This window comes from Callithrix jacchus, chromosome 12 (assembly GCF_049354715.1).
Source record: "Callithrix jacchus isolate 240 chromosome 12, calJac240_pri, whole genome shotgun sequence".
NCBI lineage: Eukaryota > Metazoa > Chordata > Mammalia > Primates > Cebidae > Callithrix > Callithrix jacchus.
Genome location: NC_133513.1, coordinates 94,608,028 through 94,625,785, shown reverse-complemented (window position 1 = coordinate 94,625,785; position 17,758 = coordinate 94,608,028). Strand labels below are relative to the sequence as shown.

The following is a 17,758-nucleotide window of genomic DNA, read 5'->3' as shown; positions in this document are numbered from 1 at the left end:
AGATCCAGCTGTGTCCTCAAACAAACACATGTGTGGAGAAGTAGTGACATTGATTATTGTAGCAGAAGTGTGAGATTTTGATGATGGATTTACCCTAGCCTTTGGCCTGACAGTTATTTCTCTCTCTCTCTCTTTTTTTATTATTTTATTTTTTGAAATGGGGTGTTTCTATGTTGACCAGGCTGGGTTTGAACTCTTGGCCTCAAGTGATCCTCCCATCTCGGCCTCCCAAAGTATATGAACCACTGTACCTGGTCCTGACTGTTAGTTCTCTAACCTTACCTATGAACAAGTTAGGTTTGCATCCGACTTCCACTTTTGAGGCCCTCTGGAACCAAGACAATCCCTCTTCTCCCCAGCGGGGTACATAGACTTTGCTGTACCTGTTCTACCCCAATATTTTCCTAGGGTCTTCATCCACTTCCTTTACCCCTCACTCCCTACTCACATGGAAATGTGAAAGCTGTAGGGCTGCCATCCTCCAACACTAGGTTTAAGTCACTCGCTTATTTTATAAGAGACTTAGCCCTACCCACTTTACTTAGGCCCTTCAGCTTCTTTCTCCTCACCTCATGGAGCCTGCACCCCTCCTCCTGCTCCCTTCCACAACTCCCTTTCAAATTTTTTTCTTCCTAAGAATTAGAGCCGATTAGCCACGTCATTAATTCTTCAATTTGACGGCTGATATAGCAAGACCTGAAACACATTGCTGACCCCAGAGAATGGAGACCCCGTTCCTTAGCATATTGACGATGGGAGAAGTTAATTAAAATTCCACAGAGCAGAGGTGTTGGCTAACCTATAAACCTGTCGCTGTTCAAAACAAATCATTCTAGCAATCGTAGGAAAGAGGGAAGGAAAGACCAGCAGGGAGTGGAGAAGCTAAGTGTGTGGGAGCAGTGGGTGGAAAATGGAGCCATCGAGCTTTGTCTCCTCCTCATTTTCTTCCTAATGCTGCCCTTTTGAAAGCCAATTAGCCAGACCTGGGCATCCATGGGCTGGATAGAAGGAAAGTACTACGGCCAGTGAGAAGTGAAAGGTGTGCTAGTGACTTTGTCTTAATGGTTGCGGTTGCTTGTGGACTTCTGCTGGTTTCGGGAAACTGGAGTGGAGGTGGTGGTTGAGAGCTCTCAGGGCTGGAGATGGTCCATGTGCTTCCTGCATATGGATTGAGGCCAAAGAACACAAACAGGCTCTGCCCTGCACCCCTACCCTACATTTCTCTATTCCAGCCTCCTGATCTGGAATGTTAGGCTACGTCTTAACAGAATAGGGCACAGCAACTATTGAGGATGGTGTCAATTAAAGATTGAGGACAGAGTCTGCCCTCATCATTGGGAAGCATTTATGATCACAGTAAACTAAGCTTGGGTTTTTGGCCACAACTTGGAGACTGGCTTTGGGGAAGGACCTAGCTTTCTAACATTACTACTGCTACTATATGACTGCTGCTACTACTGGCAGCTAACATTTTCATTTGCTCTGTGCCAGACCCTCTGCTAAGTCCTTGATGTGTCTCATCCTTGGTGAAGACCTGGGCTTTATGTTTTCTTCACAATCTTCTTCAGGGTCTTCCTGTCTTCTTCTTGACCCTGGGATTTTTTTTTTTTTTTTTTTTTTTTTTTTTTTTTGAGAGGGATCTCACGATGTTGTCCAGGGTGTTCTTGAACTCCTGGGCTCAAGCAATCTTCCCACCTCAGCCTTGGGATGATTCTTCACTCTGTCAGCTCCTGACTCACAATTATTTAAGATGGCCTTCCCCTAACTCCATAGATGAGATCTTGGACTCTTTTAAAAAATAGTTTGGGTTTGAGATTCTGTCTTTCCACTAGATGACCAGAGTATATGCCAGTGTTATCTCTGCCCCTTTTTCTCTTACCCAAAGAATATACTGGGGTAGGTTTTACCTCATTATTAGGTCCATTTCTTCTCAATGTGACCATGAATTTGAACCTTTCAATAAACTAATCCATTTTCTCAGTCTTTAAAGACACTGCCTCCCAGCCTCAGGGTCTGTTCTTTAGAGCAGTCTAGGAGATGAGTTCTGCTTTGCCTTCAACTAGCAGTGTGGCCTCAGGCAAATCATTCCCTCTCTCAGCCTCAGTTTCTTCATATTAAATATGAATACTCTTTCCTTTACAGACCTTACTAGGTTATTGTGAAGGTGATCTGAAATAATCTATATGAAAATATTAATACTCTGAAAAGCTAATAGGGCTATAATATATGTGTGTTGTGTATATTGAGGCAGGGTTTCACTTTATCACCCAGGCTGGTTACGAACTCCTGGCCTCAAGTGATCTTCCAAAAGGGCTATAACGTAATGTCAGCCAGAATCCTCTCTGGCCTGGTGTAGCATTTGCTTAGTGTCTTCAGCTGCTGTTGAGTCTCTACCCTTTTCCTGGGCTCCTCCTGGCCCCAGGGAGTTTCCCTGCCCTTTTGCAGTCTTCTTGAGGTGGGTACGCAGTAGGATTCTCTCTTCCCTATGTAGTGTTCCTGCCCTCAATGACTGCCTTCAGTTCCCCTCCCTGCTACCATTCCTGTTGAGTATGGTTGTCAGTGTCACTAATGTGATAGGACCCTCAAGTCCTCATGGAGAACATGAGGGAATGTGGGCAGCCGGTGTTCTGGCCCTAGAGCAGTACTTCTGGTTTACCTGCCAATTTCTCAGCCCCTTGTTGCTCCCTTATGCAGTTAGGAGGAACCTGGACAGTTAGGAGACCTAGCACAGCTCTTTTCTCAATTTACCTCTTTCTTCTATTTAAAATAATTTGTCAGACCTATTCATCTTATTTATCTTTGATGCTGGGACTTTTCTACCTTCTCTTCTTATGTATCTACTCAGGTACTTGTGTGAAACATGAAACTTCAATCCAGAGGCTTAATTTGAGGTCCTTGTGACTGAGAGAAAAGCAAGTATCTGTCCTGTGTCCAAATATCTGCTTTCCTTCCTTCCTTGACTTTGAATTCTTGATTTGTAAAGAGTCATGGAGGATGATATTTAATACTGGTTATGTGCTTAGAGCCATGTGTAGATACTCAAAAAACACAAAAGGAGAATCAACATGCTGAAAGGAAAGTGGCAGGCAAGGACCTTTTCTTCTGCCTCCCGCATACTCTGCTACCCATTTTCTTGTTCAACACCGGTAATCTTGTTTTTAAGATTCCTGACTCAGAAAAGAGGAGGTCTCACCTGGAGTTGTTGGTTGACTGATAGAAGGATAGGTTAAGATGGCCCAGGAATGAGATGCGGGGAGTCATGCCTGGGGTGGAGGGGCATATGTCTGAGTCTAATTGTGGGGCAGGAATACCTTCAGCTCACAGGTCTCAGAGATACAATCTTCTGAGGTCACATGGAATTCCAAGCAACTTCCCATGAGTAACACATAAAAGCAGACTTTTTTTTTTTTTTTTGAGACAGTGTCTTGTCTGGAGTACGTGGCACAATTATAGTTCACTGCAGCCTTGAACTGTTGGGCTTAAGTGATCCTCCCAGCTTGGCCTTCTGAAGCGCTGAGATGACAGGTGTGAGGGCTATGTCTGGCCAAAAAGCAGATTTTTAAAAATGTATAATATGTTTTATCGCCATTTAAAAATTATTTCCAGCTGAATACGGTAAATACTAAAGTGTAAGGAAATGTAGAAATAGTAAACACTTAGCTTCATTCCCTTTGACTTTCCCTCTCCCCTTCTCACCCTTTTCACCTCACTCCTTGCGTATTTACTGAACACTTGATACATGGCAGCTTCCCCAAGGATCTTATTCAGTGGTAGGGATACAATAGACACATGGCTGTAATGATTGCCAGACTATATACCAAGTGCCTTAACCTAGACTGTCCCTGGTTGGGGAGGAAGGGGGAGTGTCATTCTCTTCTGGGCAAAGGCAAAAATTCAGGCCCAGGGAAGATCGATGCAGGGCCATATGTGGAATAGGGCAGAAGAGGCAGTAGTTTGTACCCAGGTCTCTAGCCTGTTGCCATGTCCTGTGTGCTGAAGGAGGACCACAAGCAGGCCTCTGGTCATTGCTGTGCCTTATTCACCAGCATCTTGGATGGTAGCTGTGGCCCATGAAAAGCTCTGTGGGGATCTGTGAATATTCTCTCTTCCTGGAGGCCAGAGTTGAGACAGGGAGGAGTGGGAGAAGGCAGCATACAATTGAGGCTTGGACTCACTCAAGTAGATGTGAATGCTCATAAATCTTCAGCTTTCAGGCCCCCTCCAAGCAAGCCACGAGGGCCATGTGGTGAAGTGGATCTGTAGACGTACCTATCCTGTTTGCCTGAGGGGAAGGGAGAGGAGCCCACAGCTTCTCCTTCCTCTGCAGACACCATAGTTATTACCCTCCAAGAAAAAGAAGGTGCTCAGCAGAACCCTTTCCCCATCTCCAAAGGACACTTGCTATCGTGTGAGTGAGTGTGGTCAGGAAGGCTTCCCATGACACTTGGGTTTTAATCTCTTCTCTCCCGCTTCTGTCATTAGGGAAATATATGAGTGGTATAGGTGTAGAAACTTGACTTAGCTGTTATTAAATATACAATATAATTTTGTGTAACTTTGCTTGCTGTGGTGGCCTGTTTGTTTTTGGGGGGATTAGTCCAAGTCTGCATGAAATGTACCGATTCAAATTTGTAAAGTGAGTTGCAGCCTCTGGGGGGTTTTGATGGAGGAGCTGCCCCTTCTTGCTTCATTTCTCCCAGAGGTGAGGGAGAGTCTGGAAGGAAAGCAATCACTGTGTACTGTTTGGTAAGGGGGTGGGTTTTGAGCAAAGGAAGGTATTTGTTCCCAGTAGCGACAGCGTTTACTGTGTGTTGTGTGTGTGGTGGACGCATATTCACCGGCCCGTTGAAATACATCTTTCTTTAGTGAAAGGTAATTGTATCTGGTGTTTTCTCTGACAGAGAGGTTTGAAAGATTGGAAAACGAGGCAGCTAACTTGCAGTTCAGATTTTTTTGGTTCCCAGTGGTGTAGCAGTCCTCTGGCTCTGGACTTTATAACTCACTGAATGCTTCTAGGGGAAGAAGAATCAAAAGTAAAGGTTGTGCCTCTGAGTTTTTCTTTTTCTGGCTGACTGTGGACAGCTGGGTGTAAAAGGGATGCCTGATCTTGATAACCTGAGGAAAGATTCAGGTGGATGATTGTAGTGCTCTGCATTCTAGTTGATCCTCCTGATGGCGTGAACTGTAGCTGACCTGGGACCTCTCTCTTCTCCTTTCCCAGGGTCAGGGCAGAGGGGATAGTTTCTTCTGGATCTTGTCTAGGGAAAGAAGACCTGAAGAGCTAGTCATAGAGTGGCTTGATGTCCCCCTTTGCGAAACTGCAGAGTAGGGGAGGGAGCTTCCTGCCTGTGGTGCCCTGGATGAGAGAGTCATAGGCACAAAGTCACCATGGAGGGCCCCAGGGCTGGTGTGGGGCTAGAAGGGGCTTCACGACACCCAGAGAAAGATGGAAGCTCCAGGTAATTCTAGGTAGGCCAGCTGGTTCAGTTGGCAGCAAGCTAAAACTGGAAAGGGATCAGTGTGGGGATGTCATTGAATTGAAGTCAGGTCCTGCTAAATCTCAGTACAGTGCCCTCCATCTGGAGTTCATTGCTCATGCATATCCCAGCCTCTCAGGCAGTCATACCCACCAGTAGCAAGGACCAAATACCACAGGGGTGGGTTTCAGTTCCTCAAGACCCTGGATTTCTACCATTACAGAGGGCAGGATAGGCACAGGGAGGCTCATGTGCTGAGCTGCTGGCCTGAGACCAGCACCCTCCCAGCTCTGGCTGGCCCAGAACCCATTTGTGGGAGCAGCTCCTTCCTTGGCCAGCACTATTGGCCTACTTGTCAAGAGCTGACTTAAATGAAACCCTACAAGTAGAAACAGAGGCTGCTGCAGACAGCTGAATACTGTGGATACAGAGTCGATATGTCCAGACTTGGCCCCCTGCTAACAAGGATGCATTTCTATCCCTCAGTCTAGTGTTTAAATTCTTTCTTTCTTGGTTTCTGTCTCCCCCTCTCTCTCCTTTCTTCTTTGATACCCACCTTCCTCTCTTTGTCTCTCTCTGTTCAGATACTGCTTAAGCATTACCATGTTCTAGTCACTAGAGAGACAACAGTGAACTAGACAGCATAGTCTGATGGGAGAGACCGACAAGTAAAATGGGTAGTAGAGTGTGGTAAGTTCTCTGATGGGGTTGAGACAGGGCCTTGGGAGCACACTGGACCTGTCAGTCGTCGTTCCCTTCCTCCCACTGCCTACACCTCCTGGCTCCAGTCCCCACCTGCACCACTCTTTCTTCCATTCTTTGCTCATCAGGAAGGGAGAAAGGAATTTTCTTGCTTTAAATGCTGCTGATTTTTCTGGGTTGTGTGTGCAACGCGCCTGTGTTTTTCCACCTTTGATCACTGTTCTGCCAACAGATAATTTAGCAATCACATCCCAAGGTGGAAGCATGGAGTTAATGTTAAAATTAGTTTTCTTTTTTTTTTCTCTCTTTAAATTTCAGTGGGTGATGAGGCAGAGAGGGAGGCAGGAGGGTGAAGGGGAGCCATAAATTCTGTGGCTGGTGTAGCTGTTCTCTGAGCAGCCGGGAAGCCTCTGATGTCTCCATAGCACTTTCATTAACATTTAAATTAAGGGTTTGTTTTTCAGTCTGTTTTATAGGCAGGGACCTTTCATGGCCTGTCACATGCAGCATCCCCCCCAACCCCTTCCCAAGCAAGTGTGTAATTGTAGCCACTGCTCTATCCTAACTGTGTTGCAGCCGGAGGTTCAAAGGGAATTCCTGGAGCTGGAGCTTTGGAGGTACAAGATGGTAATAGTCAGGATGTGGGTGTTACTCCTCAAATGAAGGTGCTGTGTAGGAGATTTTTTTCCTCTTATCTGACCTGTGCTTTCTCAGCTCTTCCAGGGGCACACACTTCAATCTGACTCTGACCCCTCCTACCTTCCCTTCCTTTGGGTGATGGGGCAGGTGGGAAAGGGTACAGTCCATTCAAGTGACTTCTTCTTATCTTGCAAGGTAGAACCAGGGACAGACTATTCTAAGATATGGATTTCCATGCTTATCTTCCTCCCTATGATGATGATGATGATGATGATTATTACTGTATTTTAGCCTCACAAATACTTCCTCCTACTCCACTGACTCTTGGAGAAGTAACAAAATAAATGGGATTACCATCTGAGAAAAATTTATAATACAGTAGGGTCCTTTGGTCCTAAAAAGTGCATTCTAACATGAATATGCATATACATATCATACTTATTCACTAGCTCTGCATGTACCTATATTGGAAATAGCTTACTTATTTAGGAGATAATTTGACAAAGCTATTCTCCCAGATCTATGCATTCAGAAGAAACTCCACTACAACCTCAAGGAGTGAATTTGTTTCTGAGCTTCCTTTCACACAGAGATACCTGGCAGCATTTGGGGATGTTTTGAAAAGATATCCCTGCTCTGGTCTCCTTCCCATCAGTACCCTGTTGATCTGTAGATAACAAGAATGTGTACCAAACACATGAAGCATCTTATTAGTTCATAACCTCTGAGGGCTTAGTTTTCCCACTGCTGGTCTCTAGGTAGCTTTCTTCTCTGGACAATGAAGAGAGGGGCATTGGGACTTGCCTCTCTTTCTGTTCAGAAGCTGAGAGTTTCCTTTCCCTTGGAGCCTGGACTTTACTCCAGGAGTCATTGCATCTTTCCTCCTTCCTCCGCTAAGCCACTCAAACCATCCATGTCTTATCTGCAGGGTTCAAGATGGCTAAGTATTTTGCCCTTCTGTGCCAGGTAACCTGTGAACAGGTGGACACCCTCATGCCGTGGGTCTTGCCCAAGGGGAGTGAGGGAAGTGCTGGGGCAACCCCTCTGCAGGTGCTGCTTGGGCTCAGATTGCAGGCTGGTGTCCAGGCCCCCCGCCTGGTGGTGATTAATCTGGGACACGGGCCGACAGAGGCCCAGCCAGGGCTGCTTTGGTCCCTCACTGTGAAGACCTTTGGCTTGGAGACTGAACTGATCTCTATAGCCTGCTTCGGCTTGGGGTTTGATCTGTCAAGGCTAAAGAGAAACCTGATGGTAGAGCGGAAACTTCTAGCCCTGTCTGACTTATGGCACTGATCCGTTCCAGTGGCCTTGTCATGATAATACTTGTATATTTAAGAAGATTTCCCCACCTGTTAGCTGTAACACTCAGATCAGGCAAAAGGGATCTTTGTGAAAAATCTGTGCTTTTAGTTTTTTGAGCCAATGGAGCTTACTCTTAAAGTAGACTAGGGGCTGTGTGTGTGGGGGGGGGATTCTAATGAGCATGAGTGAAAAAGGCAATAATGATGGTATGGGTGGATTAGTAGCAGAATGTATGTTTTTATGTGAAGGGGGCTCATATCAAAGGTGGAAAGGTCACCCTGTCCTCCTGTAATTAGGATGTTTTCAGGTCACTTGCGGCAGATTTCAGATTTTGGTATTTAGAGTCAAGTCTTACCTTCCTCATTTTCCTTTTCACTTCAAACCATTTTTACCCCCAGAGACAGAGTCTTGCTCTGTCATCCAGGCTGGAGTGCAGTGGTGCCATCTCGACTCAATGCAACCTCTGCCTCCTGGGTTCAAGCAATTCTCCTGCCTCAGTCTCCCAAGTAGCTTGGATTACAGGCAGGTACCACCATGCCTGGCTAATTTTTGTATTTTTAGTAGAGACAAGGTTTCACCATGTTGGCCAGGCTGGTCTTGAACTCCTGACCTCATGATCCACCTGCCTCTGCCTCCCAAAGTGCTGGGATTACAGGCATGAGCTACTGTGCCTGGCCTCAAATCATTTTTTTTTAAATGGGCCTCCCCCTCCCTTTCTACCTACCAGAGTCCTGATCCACAGGACTTCCAGTCAGCAGTCCATGGTGCCAGCTGTATTTCTTCTCTGAGTTCAGGACAATCACACATGACTCCACTTGGTCATGGACTTAAGGCCCAGGAATAGGAATTCTGTTGCCCATGACAGTTTCTCTGAATCAGTGAGTCTTAGTGAGTTTCATCATTACAGTAGTTCCATTTGGCAGTTAGAAGTTTGGGATCAAGAGTTAGGACATTTTCCTCATACCATGGAGAGAGAGAGTAGGCACCATATGTCCACCAGTAGAATATGTTGAAGTTGTTCATGTGGGAAACTGACTGTAAAGACTCTGTAAATCATAAAGGTTGTGCTGATTCTGAATTTTGCTTTGCTGGCTAGAATTTTACACATGATGACAATAAAGAATACGTTTATGCATCAGTAGAACAATGAATATTTTTTGGCTCTTCCTTTAGGCCAATACTGAAAGGTCTCTGTGTGGATTAGACATCTGCTAATCCCTGTGTCTCTCTAGCAGTTTCTGGAACAAGACTCTTCAGAAGTTTCAGATAGTGAGCTTTTTTTTTTTTTTTTTTTTTTTGAGACAGAGTCTCACTCTGTTGCCCAGGCTAGAGTGCAGTGGCGTGATCTTGATCTCAGCTCACCACAACTTCCACCTCCTACAAGCAATTCTCCTGCCTCAGCCTCCCGAGTAGCTGGTACTACAGGTGAGCATCACCACGCCCAGCTAATTTTTGTATTTTTAGCAGAGACGGGGTTTCACCATGTTGGCCAGGGTGGTTTTGAACTCCAGACCTCAGGTGATTCATCTGGCTTGGCCTCTGAAAGTGCTGGGATTACAGGCATGAGCTACTGCACCTGGCCAGATAGTGAGCTTTTGGAAGCAGGGGTTTTATTTCCTGTCTCATGTAAGAGTTATGTGCTTGCATGCGTCAGATGAAACTACTGTGCCTCTGGGGTACCCTAGTAAGAAGATTACCCTAGAACCTTGCCTCATTTCCAAGCTTGTTCTTACTCCTCTCTTGGGCCAGGATGTTTTCCACAGGGAGTAGTGGGTAACATGGTCTTTGGGACCCTGTCAGATAGACTTGGCTCAGGCCTATCTCAGGTGCTGACAAGAGCAGGAGCATTGGAGGGAGGAGGGGAGTGACTATGTGCATGCAGAAGCCATGGTAATTGCAAAAGGAATATTAGTCCAGGAGCTGCTGGCCCAGGAAATTGCTTTCTGTAGAAACCTTCCTTTTCATAGTTTGCAATGCAAATTGAAAACATAAATGGGCACAGAAAAGTGTAGCGGGGACAGGCGGGGTGCCAGTTGGGATGTGATAACATCCAAAATCTTCAGCAGGGTCTTAATTTGCAGAAGAGAATTTCAAGTAACAAGAGAAAATATTTATTTAACATTATTAAATAAAATAATGTTAGAGCATGTTTTGCTGTGACCTCCCACCCCCATCTTTTCCATGTCCTCATGTTCAGGCTCATCTCTGGGCCTGCTCAGCTTCCTCTGCTGCCTCTTCCTCTGCTCCTTCCTGCAGCAAAGCCCTAATCCAGCTTTTAGAACAATGGCCATGGTAGTCATGGTATAGTATTTTGGTTTTCACAGCAGGCTGGAAAACAGTAGCCCCATCCAAAGTCAGTGAATTTTAGAAAATGTGCACATTGGTCCTGGGGACTGGAGCCTCCACATGTGGGCCAAAGAACATGCCTCTTGAAGGCAGGAGCTTGCCTGCTTTGAGAAGGTATTAAAGCCAAGGCTCTTCATTTTATGCATTCTCTCTTAAGATCAGCAGGTAGCCTTGATGAAGTAGAATGTGAGGCCACCAGGCCTTTTTCCTCTCTTAATTTTCCATGCTTCATCTGCCCCTTCTAGAGAGGTGTGGCTTTCTGGTTCCAGGCCAGAGACACTTATGTCTGTGTTGCCTCTGGTTGCTTTGGGGATACTGGCCATGAGGATAAGCATGGGGTGGCCACCACTTTGATTATGTTGGCATAGCAAGTGAGCAGGTGAGAAGCTTCAGACTGGCTTCTTTCTAGCTGCTGAGCTAGACAAGAAGACAAAGGATAAAGTCCTAGGATCAAGAAAAAAAAAAAAAGGAGACAAAGGAGGCTAAAAGGCAGTGTGGAGGGTGAGCTTTTCCAATGTAAATATACCCAAGTAGTAGAGAATACTACATAACTGTGGGGGCTTCTTCACTTCCTCTTTGTGGGGCTTCAGTGCACAGGTGACATGTATTAGCTGAAAAAAGCTGAGATGTGTGGGGTAAAGTGAAATGTACCCTTTCTGTCTGTTACTGCCATGAGTGTTCCTTCCTCGCTTCTTCATTGATTGGGAAATTTTGAAAGCAAAATTAGCTCGAATCTTGCCCTGGGTTTGAGCTGTGGTGCCTGGTCAGAACTTGAGTTTCAGGAGCAGTCTCCCACTAGGATGCTGTCCACATGTAGTCAGCCACCGCTTAGCACATGCTCCTTACCCCAGACTTAGAGCACCATGGCCTTCCAGAGCTGGAAAGGGTCCAGCCCACAGTACAGGACTCACTGTCTCTTTCTCCTGAGGACTAGACTTGTGCAGGATGTTTCCTTCTGCTATTTTCTGCCTTGTTGCAGCTGCAGCTTTAGCTGTCCTAGAGAAGCCTGGGTCTTTCCTCCTGTGCCTGAAAGGGAAGAGACTGAGTGAGTGATTAGGATGAGGTCCTATGGTAAGTGACCCAAGAGAAGGGTCAGCTGGGCATGATGGTGAGATTTGTAACATTTGGCAAAGAGGAAGAGACACATGTGTTAATGCCTTTGAAGTGTTCTTTCCCTGCCAGTTGGACTCTTACTAGTATCCAGGGTGAGCTGTAATTGAGCGTTTTTAAAAAAAATTAATAGGAAAAAACCCACAAATTATTCAAAGGATTCTTCCAGATGTTAGATGTCTTTGGCCTAGAAAATCCTTCTTTGTAGGCTTATAAGGATGAGTTCAAGAATATAAAGAGGAAAAGTCAAGAGTTTTTAAATTACATTAGGTTGGCAATGAGTATCAAAATAAAAACATGAAAACCTTTTGACACAGAAATTCCACTTCTAGGAATTCATCTTAAGGCAATAACTGGACAATTATGCAAGATATAGGTACAAAGACTCATATTAAGAACACATAAATAGACTAGGCATGGTGGCACATACTGTTATCCCAGCACTTTGGGAGGCTGAGGTAGGAGGAACACTTGAAGCCAAGAGTTCAAGACCAGCCTGGGCAATAGAAAGTGAGACACCATTTCTACAAAAAAAGTCTAAAAAACTAGCCAAGCATGGTGACATGCTCCTATAGTCCCAGATACTCAAGAGGCTGGGTGGCAGACTGCATGAGCCCAGGAGATTGAGGCTGGAGTCAGCTGAGATCATGCCACTGCACTCCAGCCTGGGTGACAGAATAAGAGTCTATCTCAAAACACCAACCAATGAACCAACCCAAAAGAAACCATAAATATCCATTAGTAGAGTTCTGGTTAAATATTTTATACTACATTCCTTCAATAAAATGCTATGTAGCCATTAAAAGGATGATACAGATGTACATGTATGGACCCCAAAAGACAAGCAGATTGTGGAATGAAAAAAGGTCACAAAATATTATGATAGTTTATTTAAATATCTCTTCAAGGTTTTTTCTTATATGGTGGATTTCTGTTGCTATTAATTACTTTTTACTTTTTTGTATTTAAATTTTTTATAATCCTGTTTTATAATTAGAAAAAACAAATTACATTTAAATGTCTATTTTAATATCAGGCAGCTATGGAGAGAATACCCCTTTTTTCTCACATAATTTTAAAAATTAAGGATGCATAGACCTTTTCTATTTTTAAACAGCCTTACTGATGTATACGTATCATAAAATTTACCCATTTGTACAACTTAATTGTACAATTGATCATTTTTAGCAAATTTACAAAGTTGTGCAACCATCACCACAATTCTATTTGAGAACATTTCCAACACTTTCAGAAGATTTTTCCTTACATTTGCTTTTGCAGCATTAAACATGGTTTCATGCTTGGGACCTTTTTTGGGGAAAGAAATAAGTAAACATACTAGAATTGTTTTCAAAGGATAATATAAGCTTTGGAAAAAAAAATTTTTTTTGAGACAGTCTTGCTCTGTGGCCAGGTGCCAGGCTGGAGTGCAGTGCCACAATCTCAGCTCATTGCAATCTCCACCTCCTGGGTTCAAGCAATTCTCCTGCCTCAGCCTCCTGAGTAGCTGTGACTACAGGCGTGTGCCACCACGTCCAGCTAATTTTTGTATTTTTTAGTAGAGATGGGGTTTCACCATGTTGGCTAGGATGGTCTCGATCTCTTGACCTCGTGATCTGCCCGCCTCGGCCTCCCAAAGTACTGGGATTACAGGCATGAGCCACCACACCCAATCAGGAAAAATTTTTTTGTAATACGTGTCTCCCAGCACCTGTCTTGTGGATGTTTTGAATGCTGCTGTGTGCAAGATCACGTGGGAAGTATGAAACACAAGAGACTGTTCTTACCGTGTAGGAGCTTATAGTGCAATTGGGGAAACAATGCACGTACTCAAATGACAGTTTATTTGGTTATATATGCAGTGTAAGCGCTAGCAGCTACTGGAGTTATTGAGAGGAGATCAGAGGAAAACTGTAGCCTTCTTATTAAGTCAGAAGAGTTTCCTGGATGACATAGAAATTGAAGTGGGACTTACATGATGCCCGTATTGAAATTGCAGAAGGGAACTTCAAGCAAGGGGACTGGTCTGAGTAAAGGCATACAAAGAGATGGGGAAGCTAAAGGTAGGTTTGAGAGTTCAGAGTGGACAAGTCTGGCTCGCTGTAGGGGAAATTTCAAGTCTAGTTTTGGAGGGTGTTGAAGAGCAGAGTTTGACTTTAACTTGAGGAAAATAGAGAACTATGGACTGTTTTGGGCCAGATTGAAGGAGTTAAATGAGAAGACTGAATTTGTTTTATGGGATAGTCAGGTGGCAGTGGCCAAAGATAGCCCAGGAATGGTTTCGTGGAGCTCAGACATGGGGTTGAGATGTGGAAGGCCTCAGCATAGGACAACAGTTGAAATAATGTGAGGGATTAGCACCAACGAACAACTCAGAAATAAAGACAGCAGAGTAAGAAGAAACAAAGAGGCAAAATGTTCAGTCAGAGGCAGGAGGAAAACTGGGCCTCAAAGAAGAGTAGATCAGCCAGCCAGAGTAGATGGTGGGCAGATGAGTAATTTTGGGGGCAACTCACCTAAATGAATCTCTGCCTTGCTTGTTGTGCCTTCTCCCTATTCTGATTGACAAGATACCACCAATAAGGTAAAAATGCATACCCCTAATATTGATGCATGGAGATTTAAAAGCATTTTCTTTTCCTTGCTTCATTTTAACATTTTGTTTTCAAATTATAATAAATTTGCCTCTTTTTCAAGTTCTTTCCTCTGGCTCTTGTGTTCTCTATTGTCCTACCCTGTGGTGGTTATTTATTTATTTTGAGGGTTGCCTACTTTGGGCTTGTTAATTTTTTTCCCCCTCAGCTCACAAAACCAGTCAGTGGGATTTGGAGGGTCAGCAACTGAGCTAGAGATGCTAAGTGACAAAGCGATGGAATATCATGGATCCCAGTTGTTTCTCCATGTGTACTGGTGTCCAGGGTGAAGCAAGAGAGGCTGATTTAGGATCAAGAAAACAGCTACTGACCACAGATGTTGCCATTTGGAGAGATTTAGCATAAGGGCCATAGGAGCTGCCCAGGTTCTGGGCTTGCTTGGGCAGCTATGGCTGTCTGAAAACTTTTTTTTTTTTTTTTTTTTTTAAAGAGAATTAGCTAAAAACTTACAAGTCCTCAGATTTGGGGGATAGTAATTCCACAGGGTTTGTCATTTGTGTTTGAAGCTGGTGGTGAGGAGGGCGGAGTGAAGAGAAGCGAGGGGGTGGAGATGGGAAGCAAAGAAGGAATCAGAGAGAAAAATTTTATTGAGGGAGAGTTTGCTGGGTTTATGGGAGGGAATCTCTCCCCTCCTCCCCATTCGGATTTGAAAGGGCCGGTGAATCTTTGATTAGGTGCAGGTCAAAAGAATTTACACATTGTGACCTTAATAACTAGAGGTGATTGGCAGGCGGGCTGCAGGGAGAGGGCCGCGGGCCCCTTTCATCTCACTTAGCACAGAGGAGAGACAATGGGCCAGCCGATTTTCCTTGTTGTCCCTTGTTTGAAAAGGTCTGGTGTCTCTACTAGGTACCTGTGACATGGGGGTCTTGATTGGGGTCTCATAAAGGCCCCTGTCAGTATGTCCAAAGGCCAAGACTACAAAAGCAAGCAGTGGGTGGGGGTCTCAGCTGACCACTGAAGAAGGGAGGGGAGGGCCCGGGAGGCAGTGGAGGGAGAAGCAACCCCCGATGGGAGCCCTTATAGAGGGAGGGAAGGAGGGGGGCAGAGAAGGGCCATTTTTGTCCCTAACTCATCAAGCACATCTGCAGAATTGTCCAAGCTGCTGCCTCCCGGTTTCAAAAGAAAAAAATGATCGTTTGATAAACCGTCACCGATTCACCACTTTCTCACAACGGTGGAAGACCCAGCCCTGACCTCTGTATGATTTCTCGTCAGGACTAGGCTTTCTTTTCCCACCCCCAAATTGCTAGAGAAACTTTGAAATGTATCCTGTGGCTTTCTCTCTCCCTTCTTTCACCCCCCACCCATTTCCCACCCTCTCCACCTCACTGGCCTCTGTTTTCTCTCTGGGCGCTCCAGAGTGTAGGCGAGTAATTAGTCCCCTCTTTCTGGGGCACAATGAAGCCAGGGTGTTTGGCGGGCCCCTTCCCACCGCTCACAGAACTGGGGCCTGGGGGGAAGGACCAGGTGGCATGTGCAGTGTGTTCCAGGCCTGTACAATTGCGGGGGGACAGAGCTGGGGGCTCAGGGACTGGTGTGCTCCTGTTTCTTGAAGGAATGTGCAGAGGCGCATGCATTAATGGTCCCCACACAATGCTTGCATTTTTTTCCAGGCAGAGGCATCTTCCCAGTGAAAAGGCTGCCGAACTCTGGGCCCAGGCGGGAGCTTTTGCTGGTGGCGTAGTGGCGTTATTTCCCACCCTGCGCTTAGTCACTTGGAGCTAACATGGGAGACCAACAGGCCGCGTCTCTCGAGAGCCCGATCTTTGTATCTGATGTGTGCTCCCCCTCTGCCCTGTCAGTTTTGTGTGTTCACGGAGTGTTGATTTTAATGCGGGCTTGTCTTGGGCCGCGAGGCCAGGCTGGGGGGCCTCAAGTCTTTGTCTTGCAGGGCTTTTTCTTCTTGGAGGGTCTTCGGCCCTAGAGGCTGGTAGCAGATTTGAGAAGTAGGGTGAGATGCCAACTCTGGCTGGCAAAGGATTCCCCCATCCATGTGTCTGTCACAGACCACTGTGGGGTGCCTAGAAAACAAGAGCACCTTGGGATGTTCGAGCACACGCTTGCTTGGCACCCACCACCCCTTAAGGGGGGGTGGTTAGTTCTACCCCATAGGGCCGCCAGCTTGAAGGGAGTTAAACCCCCCTTGTGACTGGTCTGGCAGGAGCACAGATTGTGAGCCTCAGGGAGCCAGAGCAGGGCCTAGTTGCAGGGCTCTGAGGGAGGTGGGGGCAGGCAGGAGGGGTGCTAGAGTACAGGTCAGCTGCAGAGACTACTCTGCAGTCGTTAAGTTCAGGAGAGAATAGGGACCTGACAGAAAAGAGGCAGAGTGTCTAGGGGAGCTTCAGGAAATCACAACTGCTCATTTCAGGCAGTTGAAAAGGAATGTCCCTAGGAACTAGGGGCTCAGTGGAGGCATTTTCCCCAGTGAGGAGAACTGGGCATGGTCATAGGTAGAGCCACTAAGGACCAATGAGCAGGCTGTCTAATGTCTTTACCACTCACCTTGCTACAATATAGCCTCGTGCCAGGAGCTGGGGCATGGGGTCTGAGTGGGTACCTATCTTGAACCCAGAGTCTTGCTAAGAGACACAATGCCTATGCATGACTCGAGGAGGAGACTCTGGGGAGCCTCAGCCTGGTCTGCTCTGCTTCTGGGGAGAGCAAAACTTTTGAGTACCTGCAATCAGAGAGTCAGTGGATGAAGGCCTCCAGGCCCCCAACCGTGGCCAGGCTGTAGCTCTGGCATCCGTGTGGTCCTGGGGCTGGGGGCCATCATCTGGAATCAGGCTTTTAGAAAGGGGCTGTGTCCTCACCTTCCATATGGATTGGAAGGCAGGGATGCAGGCTGGCTGCTAAGGTGAGGTGGCCCTGGGGAGGCATCCTGCCAAGGTTCACTGAGCACAGGGGCTCCTCTGTGCTGCTGTTGGCACCCTTCAGATTGTCTTGGGAATTGGTGCCAGTCATACTGCCAGGCCTAACAAGCAGAAAGAAGCTGGAGCTCTGAGGTCTTTGAGGTGCCTAAATCTCAAAGGAACCCATCAGTAAGAAGTAGCTCCTGCTTTGGGTCACTCTGTTTCAGAGGACATTTCTTTCATTGGGAAATAGGCGCTCTCAGCAATACCCACCCCTCATTTTTCCTTTTACTGTTTTTTTTCTTAATTTTTCCAAATGCTGTTCCTCCCTTCCCTTCTCTTCCATTTTGTGGACAGCTGATAAAAAGCCTCAGAGAGACAGAGTTTATGTATATGGATGTGATAATGGGGGGTGGGGCATGTCAGAGACCATCAGGCTGGGGCTCCCAGATGGTAGAAAGCACTGTGACTCCCCCAGCTGCCCTGCCAGGGCCTGGCTGGGAGGGCAATGACACATCATAACCTTTAAATGCAAACTTGATAGAGGAGAGAGATGAAATCCTAGAAACAAATTAGTTATATCTATAGGGGGTGTTCAGCTGGAGAAAATGGGCATTTCTTACTAATTGGAGTATAGGGCGCTTCATTATTAGCTTCATTACAAGGGGAAGAG

General features: G+C 45.9%; 1 protein-coding gene across 18 annotated transcripts in view; it reads left to right on the top strand.

Moving 5' to 3' along the window:
* The window catches only part of FBXW4 (F-box and WD repeat domain containing 4), an 82,914-nt gene that overhangs the window by 26,230 nt on the left and 38,926 nt on the right, over positions 1-17,758 (top strand). The gene's annotated exons all lie outside the window — the stretch shown is intronic.